Here is a 19,229-nt window from a genome sequence, read left to right as displayed (position 1 = left end):
CAGTCCCCTTTAAAAGGGGGACAAAAAGAGGCTAGAAGAAACAAACCAGGGATGACTTTCATTTCATGGGAAATGGCCACATAGGGCTCTGATTTCCTACACAGTTCAGAAAGGTTTCATGTAATCCTGAGGTTTCAGATGGTCTTTTGTCATTTCAGGGAACATACTTACCCACACTCTGTTTAGAAATTACTTGCTTGGATTCTTCCAACCAGAGCTGCTTGAAGTACTGTGAGGGAGCGCTGGCCCACCTACCTCTGCATCATATTTGGGAGTGCATGGCTGCCTTACAGGTGTCTACACAGCTGCATATTCACTTAAAACTACTCTTCTATCTGCTGCCAAAGTTGTAAATTTAATGAGAGCACCTGCTGCCCCCTTGCTTAGTTAATTCACAGTGATCTGCGTGAACTAAAGAAAATTTCAGAAAAGCCTCTGTTCTCCAGTAATAAATTACCCATCTCTACTTTGGCCTGAAGTGTCTTTGATTCATGTCATATTACACTTACACTAAGCACTGATGACAGTGGACACGTTTAGTTTCTCTAAGTAGTGTTGGAGCTGGGGAAAAGGAAATGGCTACTAAGATTAAATGAAATGAGAAGATCAATTGTCTGCTTGAATATTGACAGCTGGAGAACTAGTCATCCTTGACCTCACATTGGAGGCATTTATTCACCGAGGAGTAAAAGTACTAGCTAACAATTTTTTTGCAATGGTGATTGGCAGAGTGCAAAAGAAACAATTTAACATCATTTATTTTTTAAGAAATAATTTAAGGCTATACTATGGAGCAAAGATAGTCTTTTTAGCAAATGGTGCTGGAACAACTAGATATTCAGATGCAAAAAAAAAAAGAATCTAGACACAGCCCTTATACCATTACAAAAATGAACTCAAAATGGATCATAGACCTAAATGTAAAACATAAAACTATAAAACTCCTAGAGAATAATAATAGAAGAAATCCTAGATGATCTTGGGCTTGGTAATGACTTTTTAAACACAACACCAAAGGCGTAATCCATGAAAAAAATAATTAGTGAACTGAGATGGCAAAAAAACCAGGACAAAATCTTAAGGACCAAGCAATTGGTTGATGAAACAAGAACAAAAATGGCTTCAAAATAATAGTAGCTTATAATGAAAGTAAAAGTGAAAGTCACTCAGTCGTGTCCATCTCTTTGTGACCTCATGGACTATGCAGTCCATGGAATTCTCCAGGGCAGAATACTGGAGCGGGAGCCGTTCCCTTCGCCAGGGGATCTTCCCAACCCAGGGATGGAACCCAGGTCTCCCACATTGCAGGTGGATTCTTTACCAGCTGAGCCCTAGGGAAGCCCTCAATATAGACTGAAATAATTAGGAAGAATGAAATTTTCATAGAAAAGTGACCCTGGGTACTATGAATTTGATGAGCTCCAGGTGCCAATGAAGCATCCATGTGAGTATTGCTTAAAGTGAAACTGAAAGTGGAGTTGCTCAGTCATGTCCGACTCTTGACGACCCCATGGACTGTAGCCTACCAGGCTTCTCCGTCCATGGGATTTTACAGGCAAGAGTACTGGAGTGGGGTGCCATTTCTCTCTGCAGGGGATCTTCCCGACCCAGGAATCAAACCCAGGTCTCCCATATTGCAACAGACGTTTTACCCTCTGAGCCACCAAGGAAGCCCAAGTATTGCTTAAGCTGCAGTTCAATATGTGGGCGTGAACTGGAGATAGTTGGGGGTTTGTATATTATTTTCCCTAGAGATCTGTACAGAGATGACGGCTGAAGCTGTTTGCTGGGATGAGATATTTAAGCAGAATGTAAGAAGATGAACTTGGGGGATGATAACTTCAGGATACAAACAAGAACAGAAAGAGCGGGCTGAGATTTGTGAGAAATTATTAAGCTGGGAAGATACCCAAGATAGCAATTTTCAAGGAAATTTTTAAAAAGAAGTTAAAAGAATCACCAACCATAATGTGAAGTCAAAAGAACGTGAATTAAGAAAAAAAAAAATCCTTGATAAGTAAAGGGAAAGAGAGGGTAAATGAGAGCCAAGATTCCAAAAGAAGATAATAGACAGAAGAAGGAATTTCAGACTGGAAACATAGCATTATTCTATGATAGGAGAGAATAAGAATGAGTAAAGATAAAAGATAATTAATGTGACAAGAGAGAAAAGGGATAGAATTCTCTGCTGTTGTCTATATATTCCTAAAGCAAAAAAGTTAAGAGTGAAGATGGCATAAAAACAGCAGCAGAGTAGTTTTCACAGCTGTGAGGATAGGAACCTGCAGACAGATCTGAGTGTTATCTAACCTGAGGTTAGACAGCATAAAATAATTGGAATTCCATTTGGAGAGAAGATTTTTAAGATATATACTGCATAACATATATTCTACTTGTTTGAAGCTTGCCAAGTATGATGTTAACTCTTGCTTTGTTAATAACGATACTTGAATATTCTTTCCCAAAGAAAACTAAATAACAAAGTGCTCATTTTATTAAAATCATTTAAAAACTTCCAGGATTTTTAAAACCCAACCTCATTTAAAATAAACATTTTCTTATTTTCTGAATATTGTTTTTCCCTCATGCAAATGAAATAATCTTGAATATAGAAAAGAAATAACTACAGTGAAGAGGCTGAATTTACAGTGATAAGGTTATTTTTCTGCTTTTAGAAAAGCTTAAGTTCATGGATTATTTCAAATCTTTGTTGTGCAAAACTCAGAATTTTATTTCCAGTAAAATTTATATTTTATAAGGAATCAAAAAATATGTAGTAAGCCTGTGGAACAAAATGCTCACGAGAGATAGTTAACCTGTCGAACCTGTGAATAAACATTTCTTTGGTAGCACATGGTGGTATTCACACAACAATTGGGTTCCAAAATATGTTTCTTCAGTGTTACATAAAAACATTCAGTTTGTGTAATGAACAACAATAGTGCCAGTAATCAAAGAAAATCAGGATTGTCAACAAGGAGAAATAATGTCTCCTAGCAACCAAGTTTCAATTACTCTTTGTTTGCTAACAAGCACTGAGATATTTTGTGCTGGTAGCTTTATTTCAGAGAGTAATGCATCATCAAAGACCATAAGAGAGAGCTCCTGTTTTAATCGGCTCTGGTTTCCAATCAAACATCTTGCAATTAATTTTATTAGTGTTTTAGAACTAATTTACTTTGAATAAGCCATAACTATGATTTGTTATTTTCATGTTCTAAAAGAAATTGTAAGGTAGGATAATTATTTGTTTAAATAATGGAATCATTGGCACACAGATGATACTCCAAAGAAGTAAAAATTTATTATCGTTAATAATAAGATTAAACAAAATCATATCCCAGAATAGATCCCAAGAGGACCCTTTAGCTATTTTAGTTGAACCAGGAATAATACTAATTAAGATATAATACTGACTGTCATAGCAATAGTCACAAAGGCCATTTGCTAGTGCCTAATAAAAACTGACTATTGCCAACATGGATACAGTATGAAAGAACACCCTGAGCTGAAATCAGTCTACATTTTGAACATTACATATCAAACTTTAGATTCAAGACACCTGTATAAATCCCTTTAAACCATTCAAATTTGGAAAATGACTAGAGAAACTGAGCTGTTTCAGCTGTACCTCCTCTGTGATTGGTGGGTTAGGTTTTTATCTCTTCTTTACATAGAGGCAATTTAGGAGACTGAGCACCCCGGGAGCGCATTGTCTGAGTAGAACTATGGCTGCATTGCTGCTGCCACAACAATTATTTCTCATTGGATTTTTGTAATCTGTCTCATCTGAACCTATTGAAGAGAAAAGACTCATGGAAGATAGCTGCACAAACACACATACACAAAATACTAGAGGCCAAAATGATAATTAGCAAAAGTCCATATCAAAGTGGTCAAAGTTAGAGTTGCGTAGCCACCCAAAGTAACATTTTCAGACTGGTCATTTGGAGATACATTTCTGTTAGTTGACATCTCACTTTTTGTTTAGTGACACTGGAAGGACATTCTATGTTTCAGATGTGATTCTGTAGCTGCTGAGAGCTATTCAAATTAGTGTTTGTAAATATTTTAGTTAATTTGTCTATTATCTATACTATTGCCTAATTAATAGGGAAAGATGAGTGCTCTGACATAAATTTACCTCAATAAATAAAAGTATTGATGTAAATGAACAAAATTATCAAGCTGAAATGCAATAATTTCTCATTAAATGTTTCTTATATTTCTTATCATAATTACAGTATAAGAAATATTAAGGACTTTTTCTTTGTTTCCTTCCCTGATTGCTTTCTTCAGCTACAATGGCAAATCCTCTACCTTTTTTGGACTTCTGAATATAAATGTGTTCATTCATGTCTTAATAACATCTATGTCCTAAAATCTATGTCTTATTACTTCCTAAGCAGGAACAATAAATCTTATGACCCTCTTTTAGCCTACTTCTAGCCCTAAACTGCATAGTTGACCTTGCCAAGATAAACAGTCATATAAGCACATATACGAGGTTAACTATAGAAAATGATTAGATTTTCTATGTACCAGAAAGTCCAAGGATTGTGCCACTTAAAATTATTATTATGAAGCAAAGTGAGCAGTGGTATATTGGATACATGATTTCAAAATAAATACATTTCCTGGCCAACAAATTATTTTTCTATGTGCAAGAAAGATTTTAATAAAACGCCATTTTCAGAAGAAAGTTATAATTTTACCATGTTTGCCCAAATGCTGTTTTTACAAGAGATACTAAAAAATGATCAAGCACAGTTTGCTTTTAAGCAGAGCTAGAGCAAGAATCTGAGTGTGCAAAATCATCATCTTTCAGAGGGACTTCCATAGCCATCATTTTTACGGTTTTAATATGAACCTTTGCAAAAATACTTGCCAGCTGACTGTGACAAATATAAAATGATTTGTCTCCCTACCCTTGAGACAGTAAACAAATGTAAAAAGAATTTTAAAAAATACACAAAACAGAAAAACAAGAGTCATGAGTCAAGACTTACTTTAAACCCAATAGAACTGGGTCTTAGGTAAATTGTGTAATTTCTTCGGGTCTTAATTTTCACATATGTAAAACTTTGGTGGGGGGGGGTGTGTGTGCATGCGTTCGCATTTATATAGAATGAGATTAATTTTCAAAAAATGCCTTTTAATTTAGCACAGACATGGAGATGTTCTCTAGGGGTAAGGTGAGGAGGGAAGGAAAACTGGGACAGTGAATTCTGTGTTTCTTACTTGCAGAAGCAGGGTGTGAATCAACACGTCTCTGAGGAAGACAGAAATACTTCCTTGACAATTTCTTTCCACTGGGAATTCTGATGAATCTGGAAGTCACTGATTGGCCTGAAAATTCTTTTACTCTCAGTATAAACTAACAGGTTCCTAGTTGTACACATTTATACATAAAAATGTGCCTAGGCCAGAGTGTAAAATGAGTTTTTACTGGGGAACAAGTCATACAGTGGAGACTGGAGCGCACCAGGCTTCCTTCCAGACTGCCACAGCTTTGTTTTTGAACCATTACCAATGCCTTTCAGCGGTGCTGTCAACAGAGCTCAGATAGGGTCTTGAACTCCAGAGAATGAATGAGATATGCCAAATGAAGCATAATTACCTTATTGACGTCATTCAGCTTTCAACTCACATTTAACGGGGGAGCTTCAACTGTTTGAAACAGTGGGCCGTTTGTAGCACATTATGCAAATGATAAGACTAATCTTTTGCATTATACATAAGAGCTGCTTATTGTGCATTAACTAATTTATCTGACTATGCAGGGGCTATGAATGCTGATTTTTATTAAGCTTTTCATTAAGTGAAAACTTAGGCATAGCAAGTGCATATATTAGCATGTGCCTATCTTGCGTGGATAAATAAACACATACTTGCCTCTAGTTACCAAGGGACATTCTTTTGGTGTTAGAAATCATCAAGTATGATTTTTTTTCAGTCATATCAGTAAGATGTGAAAATGAGAATTAAATAATCAGAGGAAAAGACTCCTGTATTGTTAATATTCATCACACATATTTTATCATGGTCACAAAATTTCTCTTTAAAATCACACAATGTATAGTCTAAAGTCAATAATTTGAGTCTTACGTAAGTACCCTTTAATATAGTGGTGACTATTTTTGTGATAATCATAAAAAGCAGATGAAGAACCACTGATCACAAAGTCTAATTAAAGCACTTTAGTTTTAAGATAAGATTAATTCATTTGAGGAGAATAAAGGGAGAAAAGAGCAAAATAATATTTTTATTAAATACTCTCTAATTAACTTGGTTCAAATCTAGGCATACTAACGGCTAGACAGACATTTGAATGCTTTATATAATGCTCACATAATTAGCACATTTCATTAAAGTACACATTTGAAGCCAACATAGACTCTCTACATAGTCTCTGTTCTTCTCAGTGAGTTGTTTTGAATTTGACCACCAAATTTCACAAGAGAAGATATAGAAAAATAACCACATATTTTATCTGCTTTATTATACTGATACAGATTTGATTTATTTTAATCAGTGGATATATATTGAGAATTCTCTATGTGCAAAATTATTATGAATACTTTGAATGTATTAGTGTAAAAGCATATTTTAACTATGTAGTTAACAGCCCACTAATAGGAGGTGAGTCAGTGATTACTTTTATAACAGATTTTTGAGGTGAAAGGGCTAGCAGAAGTAAGGCAAGTATCTTCAAATAAACATTGACATTTATAGTATCTTCATATCTTCAAATAAACATTGAAGATACTAAATAGCAACAGTGATTAGTAAAACTGACTGAAGAGGGTCAGAGAAACCTAGTATACTCTCCTAACTTCAAATTTGAGTTCCCAGTTTTAGTTCATTACAATTAATGACCAATCAATTGATTATCATGCATGAGAACAATTTGTTCTTTTAACAATCAGGTAAACTAAAACACACATTACTATATCCATAACACAAACCTAGCCTTGGAATTTGGCCAGGAGCCCAACTTAACTGCAAAATGTTTATTAAATTATTAAAATTTATGGGTTGATAGCACTCTCAAGCAATTTATTATAGCTGTAAACCATTTTTAAGTTTTGAAAACACAATAAAGTTGATTTAATAATCCCCCTAATCTTATACATAACTTCCTCCAGAATTGTCTTCAATTACGCCTCATAAATAACAATTTATTGTGTATTAGAGAAACACTAAAAAACAAATACTTCATGAGAATTTCATCAGATTCATTTATTCTGAAACATTTGCCAGGAAGCATAACAAATTCACATGTGACCCCTGCACTCAGAAGAGCTGAAGTTCAAATCAAAGCCACAATGGAGAGTTCCTTTGCCAAGGATAATAACTAAAATCTTCCCTTAACTTGAGCCAGGAACTCAGCTTTAATGAATGCAAGGGCGAAGGGGTCGGGAAAGGGGGAGAGAAAAAATTCTAGTGAAATTCTCTCCACTTTAAAAACAGTTTGAATTGCAAAGCACAGATAGTCACATCACCTCTTTGTAGGACTTTGTTAAGGAACAAGCAGCTAAAAAGAGGGAACACAAAGACAGTAATTGTAAGCACACACTGTGTTTTCCTCAGGTTCAGTAAGTCACCAGATTAAGCAAATTCACTTATATTTAATGACATTTACATGAACATTCCATACTTTAAAAAATAAAATTGACCGTAGTATAGGAAGAATAATCACTATTGGTAGAATAATTTAGAATCTGCTTCATATTTCTTAGTGACTCAATTAGGGCAGAATTATTTAAGAGACCTAGTGGGTTTCACAGCTTATAGGATGTTATTTTCCAAACTGAAACATTGTTTTTTGTTTCCAAACTGAAACAGTATTCTTTAAGTATAACAAAAAGAAAATGCATATATAGTAGATAGTTTCCCTAGCTAGAAGGAAGAGGAGGGGCATAACTGTGCCCTGAGGAAAGGCTATATGCCAGTGGCAGGAAATACCACATCTTCATTCCTCAAACATTTCAGTTTTGTGCCCTAATACTCATTTTAGGAGGCTGGAGGCTGAAACCTCTATTCAAGCAAACCTATCATTAACTCCATTTATGCTAAATCTACAGCTGGTGATTTCCTGGTTTTCCAGAACCAGATATTGGAATGAAGTTGGCTCTGAGAGAACCTCTCAGAAGCAGAGAATTTCTTCTAAAATGGTATCTCTTTTTACTTGAGGGAAACGCAGGATGTATCTTTTTCAAAATGAGCAAGATCCCACCATAAAACATGAGAGTAATCAAGAAAAAGCAATGACAACTTCATTACTTAGTCACACCATGATTAAGGCCATAGTGGCCCATTAGTGTCAGTTTAAAGTAGAACTCCATAGAAGACAAAGTTGGGCTTTCATTTCCCTCCTTCCCTCTTATTTATTCTTCCCTTAGTTCTTGGTGCCCTAAATACTTGAATTGACCATGATAAATGTTACTAGAGGATCATATCTAGCTCTATTTTCTTTCTCATGCTTGTGCCTGGGTGTCCATTCCTATACTATACCAAATGACTCTCATCTTGGCCACAGTAACATCAGGTAGACACATCCAGTCCAGGTTGGGCCAATCAAATTCCTCTCTCTGAAATACTGTGCCAATCAATATATAAGGCTAGTCCACGGGGGAGGGAACATGGAAGGGAGTTACAGAGAGAAAAAGAGGTAGAAAAATATGATGCCATAGAGAGTTAAAGAAAATAGTTGCTGCATTAAAAAGAATAAAATACCTAGGATAAACCTACCTAAATGGTTTTTCCAGTGGTCATGTATGGATGTGAGAGTTGGACTGTGAAGAAGGCTGAGCGCCGAAGAATTGATGCTTTTGAACTGTGGTAATGGAGAAGATTCTTGAGAGTCCCTTGGACTGCAACAAGATCCAACCGGGCCATCCTAAAGGAAATCAGCCCTGGGTGTTCATTGGAAGGACTGATGCTGAAGCTAAAAACTCCAATACTTTGGCCACCTCATGTGAAAAGTTGACTCATTTGAAAAGACCCTGACGCTGGAAGGGGTTGGGGGCAGGAGGAGAAGGGGACGACAGAGGATGAGATGGCTGGATGGCATCACCGACTCAATGGACATGAGTTTGAGTAACTCCGGGAGTTGGTGATGGATAGGGAGGCCTGGAGTGCTGCAATTCATGGGGTTGCAAAGAGTCGGACATGACAGAGCGACTGAACTGAACTGAACTGAATGAGGCAAAAGTTCTACATTCCAAAAACTATAAGACTCAAATGAAAGAAAATTAAGATAACACAAATAGATGGAAAGATATACTGTCTTCTTGGGTTGGAAGAATCAATATTATTAAAATGATTGTATATCCAAGGCAGTCTACAGGTTCAATGCACTCTCGATCAAAATACTAATGGCATTTTTTCACAGAACCCAAACAATAATTTTAGAATTTGTATGGAAACACAAAAAACTCTGAATAGCCAAAACAATCTTGAGAAAGCAGAATAGAGCTGAAGGAATCATGTTCCCTGACTGCAGACTATACTATAATGCTACAGTCATCAAAATATTATGGCAATGGCACTACAACAGACATAGAAAATGGCAGAAAATAGAGAGCCCCAAAGTAAAGCACTTGGTCAATTAATCAAGCACCATGCAATTAATTCACAACAAAGGAGACAAGAATATACAATGGAGAAAAAACACTCTCTTCACAAAGTGCTGCTGGGAAAACTGGACAGCTACATGTAAAAAGTGAAATTAAAACATTCTCTAAAACCATACATGAAAATAAACTAATCATCGATGAAATAAATGTGCCTGATATTAATTTTAAAAATTACAGTATTAGATCATAAAATAAAAACCAGCAGTACATTTCTAGTCACAACTGAAAATGAAGGACTTAATTTTCCCCACAAGTTTCAGTGTTTTTAGTAATCAATTCTATGCATTTTATATAAATAGAAATATATATATATTACACATAAAAAGGAATAGCCTAAGATTAATTTAAAATATTATTTACAGATGGCAAATTTATGGAGTCACTATTTAAGTAAACTTGCTGCCCTCCACAGCCTTCTAATTTTATTTATCTGGTCCAGCAGTTTACTGGTATCTGCTCGCTTGTTGGAGAAGAATCAGTGCTGGCAGCACATGTTTAAGAAACACCAAGGGCAAAAGATTGATGTTTGTACCAGGTACAAAACTGGCACAGGGGAGGAGCCAAGATGGCGGAGGAGTAGGACGGGGAGACCACTTTCTCTCCTACAAATTCATCAAAAGAATAACTGAACGCAGAGCAAACTTCGCAAAACAACTTCTGATCGCTAACTGAGGTCATCAGGCGCCCAGAAAAGCAGCCCATTGTCTTCGAAAGGAGGTAGGACAAAATATAAAAGATTAAAAGTGAGACAAAAGAGCTAAGGACGGAGATCCGTCCCGGGAAGGGAATCTTAGGCGGTATTGCTTGGAGTAGGGTCCGGCCCGAGTGCCCTGAGGGCAATCGGAGGGAGCTTCTGTGAGTTGCCAACTTGAACTTGGGGAGACCAAAGGAGAGAGAGTAAATTAAACGGCCCGAACACACTGCCGGCCGTTCGCAGAACAGAGACCGAGAAAGTCCAGAGAAGAGCTCGCAGGCTGCGGACCGGCCCAGCCCTGCCAGAGGCAGGAGGCAGGGGGGAGGGGAAGGTCGCGGCGAGACACAGGGCGCAGGCACCCGACCGGCGCGGGCGGGGACTGGGGCTGGGGACGCGGAGGGCGGAAGGCGCGCGCATCCGACTGGCGCCAGCGGAAACTGAGACTGGGTCTGTGGAAGGGAGTGGGCGCGCCACACCTGGGGAGAGTGCTGCCCACCAAGCCCCTCGCTGCCTGGACCGCTCTGACGGGGAAGGCACAGAGAGCAGGCGCAGCTTTTCGCTTCGCGCTTTTGTGGAACACCCGAGGGCTGGAACCTAGCGCAGCGCGGGGCGCGCTCCATATGGAACAGCCGGGAGCCTGAGCAGCGGCAGACGGAGAAAGCGGCGTCAGCCCCTCCCGGCAGCGCCAGTCCTTCCCTGCGCGCAAGCCCCTCCCTGCACCGCCAGCCCCTCCCTGCCCCGCAGAGCGACGGAACTAGCTACCTGAATAAGAGTCCACCTCTGCCCGCCTGTGTCAGGGCGGAAATGAGGCTCTGAAGAGACTGGCAAACAGAAGCCAAATAAACAAAGGGAACCGCCTCAGAAGGGACTGGTGCAACAGATTAAAATCCCTCTAGAAAACACCGACTACACTGAAGGGGCCTGTAGATATCGAGAAGTGTAAGCTGGAACGAGGAGCTATCTGAAACTGAGCCGAACCCACACTGACCGCAACAGCTCCAGAGAAACTCCTAGATATAATTTTACTTTTTTCTCTTTTTTTTTTCTTTTTATTTTTTCTTTTTTATTATTTTTTCTTTTTTATTTTTTCTGTTTTATTTTCCTTTAAAATCCCCTATTACTCCCCCATTACTCCTTAACTTTCATTTCCATAGATTTTTACGATTATTTTAATTAGGGGAAAAAAAAATTGTTTTTTCTTCCTTTTTTTTTTTCTTTTTCTTTTTTTCTTTTTTTTTGTTTCCTTTTTCTCTTCTATTTTCTATTTTTCTTTTTCTCTTATTTCTTTTAAAGTCCTCTAGTACTCCTCTACTACTCCTTAATTTTCATTTTCAATACACTATAACCTTGCAAAAAAAAAAAAGAAGAGAAGCCCTATTTTTAAACCAAAGATTATTCTCTCCCAATCTTGACTCTCTGTTTTCTACCTCAGAACACCTCTATTTCCTCCTTTCCCCTTCTCTTCCCAATCCAATTCTGTGAATCTTTGTAGGTGACTGGGCTACGGAGAACACTCTGGGAACAGACAGCTGCGTAGATCTGTCTCTCTCCTCTTGAGTCCCCCTTTTTCTCCTCCTGCTCATCTCTATCTCCCTCCTCCCTCTCCTCTTCTTCATGTAACTCTGTGAACCTCTCTGGGTGTCCCTAGCGGGGGAGAATCTTTTCGGCATTAACCTAGAAGTTTTCTTATCAGTGCTGTATAGTTGGAGAAGTCCTGAGACTACAGGAAGAATAAAACTGAAATCCAGAGGCAAGAGACTTAAGCCCAAAACCTGAGAACACCAGAAAACTCCTGACTACATGGAACTTTAAGTAATAAGTGACTGTCCAAAAGCTTCCATACCTACACTGAAACCAACCACCACCCAAGAGCCAATAAGTTTTAGAGCAAGACATACCACGCAAATTCTCCAGCAACGCAGGAACATAGCCCTGAACGTCAACATACAGGCTGCCCAAGGACACACCTAACACATAGACCCATCTCAAAACTCATTACTGGGCACTCCATTGCTCTCCAAAGAGAAGAAATCAAATTCCACGCACCAGAACACTGACGCAAGCTTCCCTAACCAGGAAACCTTGACAAGCCAATCGTCTAACCCCACCCACGGGGTAAATCCTCCACAATAAAAAGGAACCACAGACCTCCAGAATACAGAAAGCCCACTCCAGACACAGCAATCTAAACAAGATGAAAAGGCAAAGAAGTACCCAACAGGTAAAGGAACATGAAAAATGCCCACCAAGTCAAACAAAAGAGGAGGAGATAGGGAATCTACCTGAAAAAGAATTTAGAATAATGATAATAAAAATGATCCAAAATCTTGAAAACAAAATGGAGTTACAGATAAATAGCCTGGAAACAAAAATTGAAAAGATACAAGAAATGTTTAATAAAGACCTAGAAGAAATAAAAAAGAGTCAATTAAAAATGAATAATGCAATGAATGAGATCAAAAACACTTTGGAGGGAACCAAGAGTAGACTAACGGAGGCAGAAGATAGGATAAGTGAGGTAGAAGATAAAATGGTGGAAATAAATGAAGCAGAGAGGAAAAAAGAAAAAAGGATCAAAAGAAATGAGGACAACCTCAGGGACCTCTGGGACAATGTGAAACGCCCCAACATTCGAATCATAGGAGTTCCAGAAGAAGAAGACAAAAAGAAAGGCCATGAGAAAATACTCGAGGAGATAATAGCTGAAAACTTCCCTAAAATGGGGAAGGAAATAGCCACCCAAGTCCAAGAAACCCAGAGAGTCCCAAACAGGATAAACCCAAGGCAAAACACCCCAAGACACATATTAATCAAATTAACAAAGATCAAACACAAAGAACAAATATTAAAAGCAACAAGGGAGAAACAACAAATAACACACAAAGGGATCCCCATAAGGATAACAGCTGACCTATCAATAGAAACCCTCCAGGCAAGAAGGGAATGGCAGGACGTCCTGAAAGTAATGAAAGAGAATAACCTACAACCTAGATTACTGTATCCAGCAAGGATCTCATTCAGATATGGAGGAGAATTCAAAAGCTTTACAGATAAGCAAAAGCTGAGAGAATTCAGCACCACCAAACCAGCTCTTCAACAAATGCTAAAGGATCTTCTCTAGACAGGAAATGCAGAAAGGTTGTATAAACGTCAACCCAAAACAACAAAGTAAATGGCAACGGGACCACACCTATCAATAATTACCCTAAATGTAAATGGGTTGAATGCCCCAACCAAAAGACAAAGATTGGCTGAATGGATACAAAAACAAGACCCCTATATATGCTGTCTACAAGAGACCCACCTCAAAGCAAGAGACACATACAGACTAAAAGTGAAGGGCTGGAAAAAAATATTTCATGCAAACGGAGACCAAAAGAAAGCAGGAGTCGCAATACTCATATCAGATAAAATAGACTTTCAAATAAAGGATGTGAAAAGAGACAAAGAAGGACACTATATAATGATCAAAGGATCAATCCAAGAAGAAGATATAACAATTATAAATATATATGCACCCAACATAGGAGCACCGCAATATGTACGGCAAACACTAATGAGTATGAAAGAGGAAATTAATAGTAACACAATAATAGTGGGAGACTTTAATACCCCACTCACAACTATGGATAGATCAACTAAACAGAAAATTAACAAGGAAACACAAACCTTAAATGACACAATGGACCAGCTAGACCTAATTGATATCTATAGGACATTTCACCCCAAAACAATCAACTTCACCTTTTTCTCAAGTGCACACGGAACCTTCTCCAGAATAGATCACATCCTGGGCCATAAATCTGGTCTTGGAAAATTCAAAAAAATTGAAATCATTCCAGTCATCTTTTCTGACCACAGTGCAGTAAGATTAGATCTCAATTACAGGAAAAAAATTGTTAAAAATTCAAACATATGGAGGCTAAATAACACACTTCTGAATAACCAACAAATCATAGAAGAAATCAAAAAAGAAATCAAAATATGTATAGAAATGAATGAAAATGAAAACACAACAACCCAAAACCTATGGGACACTGTAAAAGCAGTGCTAAGGGGAAGGTTCATAGCATTACAAGCTTACATCAAGAAACAAGAAAAAAACCAAATAAATAACCTAACTCTACACCTAAAGCAACTAGAGAAGGAAGAAATGAAGAACCCCAGGGTTAGCAGAAGGAAAGAAATCTTAAAAATCAGGGCAGAAATAAATGCAAAAGAAACTAAAGAGACCATAGCAAAAATCAACAAATCTAAAAGCTGGTTTTTTGAAAAAATAAACAAAATTGACAAGCCATTAGCAAGACTCATTAAGAAACAAAGAGAGAAGAACCAAATTAACAAAATTAGAAATGAAAATGGAGAGATGACAACAGACAACACTGAAATACAAAGGATCATAAGAGACTACTACCAGCAGCTCTATGCTAATAAAATGGACAACTTGGATGAAATGGACAAATTCTTAGAAAAGTATAACTTTCCAAAACTGAACCAGGAAGAAATAGAAGATCTTAACAGACCCATCACAAGCAAGGAAATCGAAACTAATCAAAAATCTTCCAGCAAACAAAAGCCCAGGACCAGATGGCTTCACAGATGAATTCTACCAAAAATTTAGAGAACAGCTAACACCTATCTTACTCAAACTCTTCCAGAAAATTGCAGATGAAGGTAAGCTTCCAAACTCATTCTATGAGGCCACCATCACCCTAATTCCAAAACCAGACAAAGATGCCACAAAAAAAGAAAACTACAGGCCAATATCACTGATGAACATAGATGCAAAAATCCTTAACAAAATTCTAGCAAACAGAATCCAACAACATATTAAAAAAATCATACACCATGACCAAGTGGGCTTTATCCCAGGAATGCAAGGATTCTTTAATATCCGCAAATCAATCAATGTAATACACCACATTAACAAATTGAAAGATAAAAACCATATGATTATCTCAATAGATGCAGAGAAAGCCTTTGACAAAATTCAACACTCATTTATGATTAAAACTCTCCAAAAAGCAGGAATAGAAGGAACATACCTCAACATAATAAAAGCTATATATGACAAACCCACAGCAAGCATCACCCTCAATGGTGAAAAATTGAAAGCATTTCCCCTAAAATCAGGAACAAGACAAGGGTGCCCACTCTCACCACTACTATTCAACATAGTGTTGGAAGTTTTGGCCACAGCAATCAGAGCAGAAAAAGAAGTAAAAGGAATCCAGATAGGAAAAGAAGAAGTGAAACTCTCGCTGTTTGCAGATGACATGATCCTCTACATAGAAAACCCTAAAGACTCTACCAGAAAATTACTAGAGCTAATCAATGAATATAGTAAAGTTGAAGGATATAAAATTAACACACAAATCCCTTGAATTCCTATATACTAACAATGAAAAAACAGAAAGAGAAATTAAAGAAACAATACCATTCACCATTGCAACAAAAAGAATAAAATACTTAGGAGTATATCTACCTAAAGAAACAAAAGACCTATACATAGAAAACTATAAAACACTGATGAAAGAAATCAAAGAGGACACAAACAGATGGAGAAACATACCGTGTTCATGGATTGGAAGAATCAATATTGTCAAAATGGCTATTCTACCTAAAGCAATCTATAGATTCAATGCAATCCCTATCAAGTTACCAATGGTATTTTTCACAGAACTAGACCAAAGAATTTCACAATTTGTATGGGAATACAAAAAACCTCGAATAGCCAAAGTAATCTTGAGAAAGAAGAATGGAACTGGAGGAATCAACCTGCTTGACTTCAGACTCTACTACAAAGCCACAGTCATCAAGACAGTATGGTACTGGCACAAAGACAGAAATATAGATCAATGGAACAGAATAGAAAGCCCAGAGATAAATCCACAGACCTATGGACACCTTATCTTTGACAAAGGAGGCAAGGATATACAATGGAAAAAAGACAACCTCTTTAACAAGTGGTGCTGGGAAAACTGGTCAACCACTTGTAAAAGAATGAAACTAGAACACTTTCTAACACCATACACAAAAATAAACTCAAAATGGATTAAAGATCTAAATGTAAGACCAGAAACTATAAAACTCCTAGAGGAGAACATAGGCAAAACACTCTCCGACATAAATCACAGCAAGATCCTGTATGACCCACCTCCCAGAATACTGGAAATAAAAGCAAAACTAAACAAATGGGACCTAATGAAACTTAAAAGCTTTTGCACAACAAAGGAAACTATAAGTAAGGTGAAAAGACAGCCCTCAGATTGGGAGAAAATAATAGCAAATGAAGAAACAGACAAAGGATTAATCTCAAAAATATACAAGCAACTCCTGCAGCTCAATTCCAGAAAAATAAATGACCCAATCAAAAAATGGGCCAAAGAACTAAACAGACATTTCTCCAAAGAAGACATACAGATGGCTAACAAACACATGAAAAGATGCTCAACATCACTCATTATTAGAGAAATGCAAATCAAAACCACAATGAGGTACCATTACACGCCAGTCAGGATGGCTGCTATCCAAAAGTCTACAAGCAATAAATGCTGGAGAGGGTGTGGAGAAAAGGGAACCCTCTTACACTGTTGGTGGGAATGCAAACTAGTACAGCCGCTATGGAAAACAGTGTGGAGATTTCTTAAAAAACTGGAAATAGAACTGCCATATGACCCAGCAATCCCACTTCTGGGCATACACACTGAGGAAACCAGATCTGAAAGAGACACGTGCACCCCAATGTTCATCTCAGCACTGTTTATAATAGCCAGGACATGGAAGCAACCTAGATGCCCATCAGCAGATGAATGGATAAGGAAGCTGTGGTACATATACACCATGGAATATTACTCAGCTGTTAAAAAGAATTCATTTGAATCAGTCCTAATGAGATGGATGAAACTGGAGCCCCTTATACAGAGTGAAGTAAGCCAGAAAGATAAAGAACATTACAGCATACTAACACATATATATGGAATTTAGAAAGATGGTAACGATAACCCTATATGCAAAACAGAAAAAGAGACACAGAAATACAGAACAGACTTTTGAACTCTGTGGGAGAATGTGAGGGTGGGATATTTCAAAAGAACAGCATGTATACTATCTATGGTGAAACAGATCACCAGCCCAGGTGGGATGCATGAGACAAGTGCTCGGGCCTGGTGCACTGGGAAGACCCAGAGGAATCGGGTGGAGAGGGAGGTGGGAGGGGGGGATCGGGATGGGGAATACATGTAAATCTATGGCTGATTCATATCAATGTATGACAAAAAATAAATTAATTAATTAATTAATTAAAAAAAAAAAAAAACTGGCACAGATTTTTTTGTTCAGGGCTGTGTTTACTACCCTGAAATGTCATATTTTCTGTATTTCACTTCCAAGACTGTGATGTCTTGTTAAATTGACAGTAAATGATAAACTTCAGTGTTTTCATAATATAACAGTCCTTTTTGATAAAGGCGTACCCGAGTTAAATACACTGCTCTTAGCTGATTCTAATCATGGACTTTTTAAAAAGAAAAAAAAAAAATCCAAGATCCTGCTAAAGTCTAAATTTAGCATATTGACAAAAGAATATGGATTTGTACCCTCTTTAAAACCTTTTTTTTTTTACCAGTTTTCTTTTGTGTTAATGCTCTCTTAAATAAAACACTGCATGAATTCCAAGTTGCATATTTGCATACTATTTTAATTTACAAATTGTTTTTTAATCAAATATCCTGGTATTTTGTTTCTTTTTCCTTCAGGGTGTTTAAGTATGTTACTGTAGTAGCAAAACTTTTTCATTTTAAAAATCTCTACTACTAATTCTAAAGTTGGTTTGTGTTAAGTAAAAGTTAAATCATACACTGCAAGGTGTAGGAAGATTTGTTTTAAAGAACCCAATGATATAGGTTTGATTACTAAGTTTGAGCTATTAACTGTTTAACAATTTTAGACTTGTGGCTTTCTTTCTTTGGTTTGTTTGTTTTTGCTTTTACTTCTATGCTACACTAGTTTGCCATGTAGCAATTGCACTGTGCAATATTACAATAAGGACTGGGAAAATTTTTATGGATGTAATGTCTATTACGGTTTGCGATAGTATTTCTCTCTAGTTCTCAGTGATTTAAATGTGACCAAGCCTTCTGTACTTTGTCACAAAAAGCGGGTTTTCCAGGTGACTATTTTGGTGAGTGTCAAAATAAGAATTTATGGTGTATTACTGTCGATTCACTTTGAATTAAAATATACATATTGCAAAAAAAAAGAAAGAAAATAAACTCAAAATGGATTAAAGGCCTAATTATAAGACTAGACACTATAAAACTCCTAGAGGAAAATAGAACATTCTGACAAAAATTATACCAAACATTTTTTGGCCCTATCTCCTAAAGTAAAGAAAATTAAAACAAAATGAATAAATGGGACTTAATTAAACATATATTAAAAAAAATTGCACAGCAAAGGAAATGATTGACAAAATGAGGTGACAAGCTACTGAATGGGAGGAAATATTTGCAAATAATACGACTGGTAAGAAATTAATATCCAACATATACAAACAGTTTATATAACTCAACATCAAAATATCAAACAACCAATTTCAAAAATGGGCAGAAGATCTGAATGGACATTTTTCCAAAGAGGAAATGTAAATGGCCAATAGGTACATAAAGAGATACTCAAGATTGCTAATAATTGCCTCTGCTGCTGCTGAGTCGCTTCAGTCGTGTCCGACTCTGTGCGACCCCATAGACGGCAGCCCACCAGGCTCTGCCATCCCTGGGATTCTCCAGGCAAGAACACTGGAGTGGGTTGCCATTTCCTTCTCCAATTTATGAAAGTGAAAAGTGAAAGTGAAGTCACTCAGTCGTGTCCAACTCTTCGCGACCCCATGGACT

The 19,229-nt window shown here is 37.2% G+C and overlaps 1 long non-coding RNA gene across 2 annotated transcripts; it reads left to right on the top strand.

The window, feature by feature from the left end:
• Positions 1-1,931: 1,931 nt before the first annotated feature.
• LOC122700929 lies at positions 1,932-18,010 on the top strand. 2 transcript variants are annotated; one of them, XR_006342879.1, is made up of 3 exons: positions 1,932-1,946; positions 14,805-14,808; positions 17,864-18,010. It is a non-coding gene; the product is annotated as an uncharacterized LOC122700929 (long non-coding RNA). The 2 variants fall into 2 exon arrangements; XR_006342878.1 differs by lacking the exon at positions 14,805-14,808 and adding an exon at positions 4,546-4,548.
• The last annotated feature ends 1,219 nt before the right edge of the window (positions 18,011-19,229 follow it).

This window comes from Cervus elaphus, chromosome 9 (genome assembly GCF_910594005.1).
Source record: "Cervus elaphus chromosome 9, mCerEla1.1, whole genome shotgun sequence".
NCBI lineage: Eukaryota > Metazoa > Chordata > Mammalia > Artiodactyla > Cervidae > Cervus > Cervus elaphus.
This window is presented reverse-complemented; position numbering and strand designations above follow the sequence as displayed.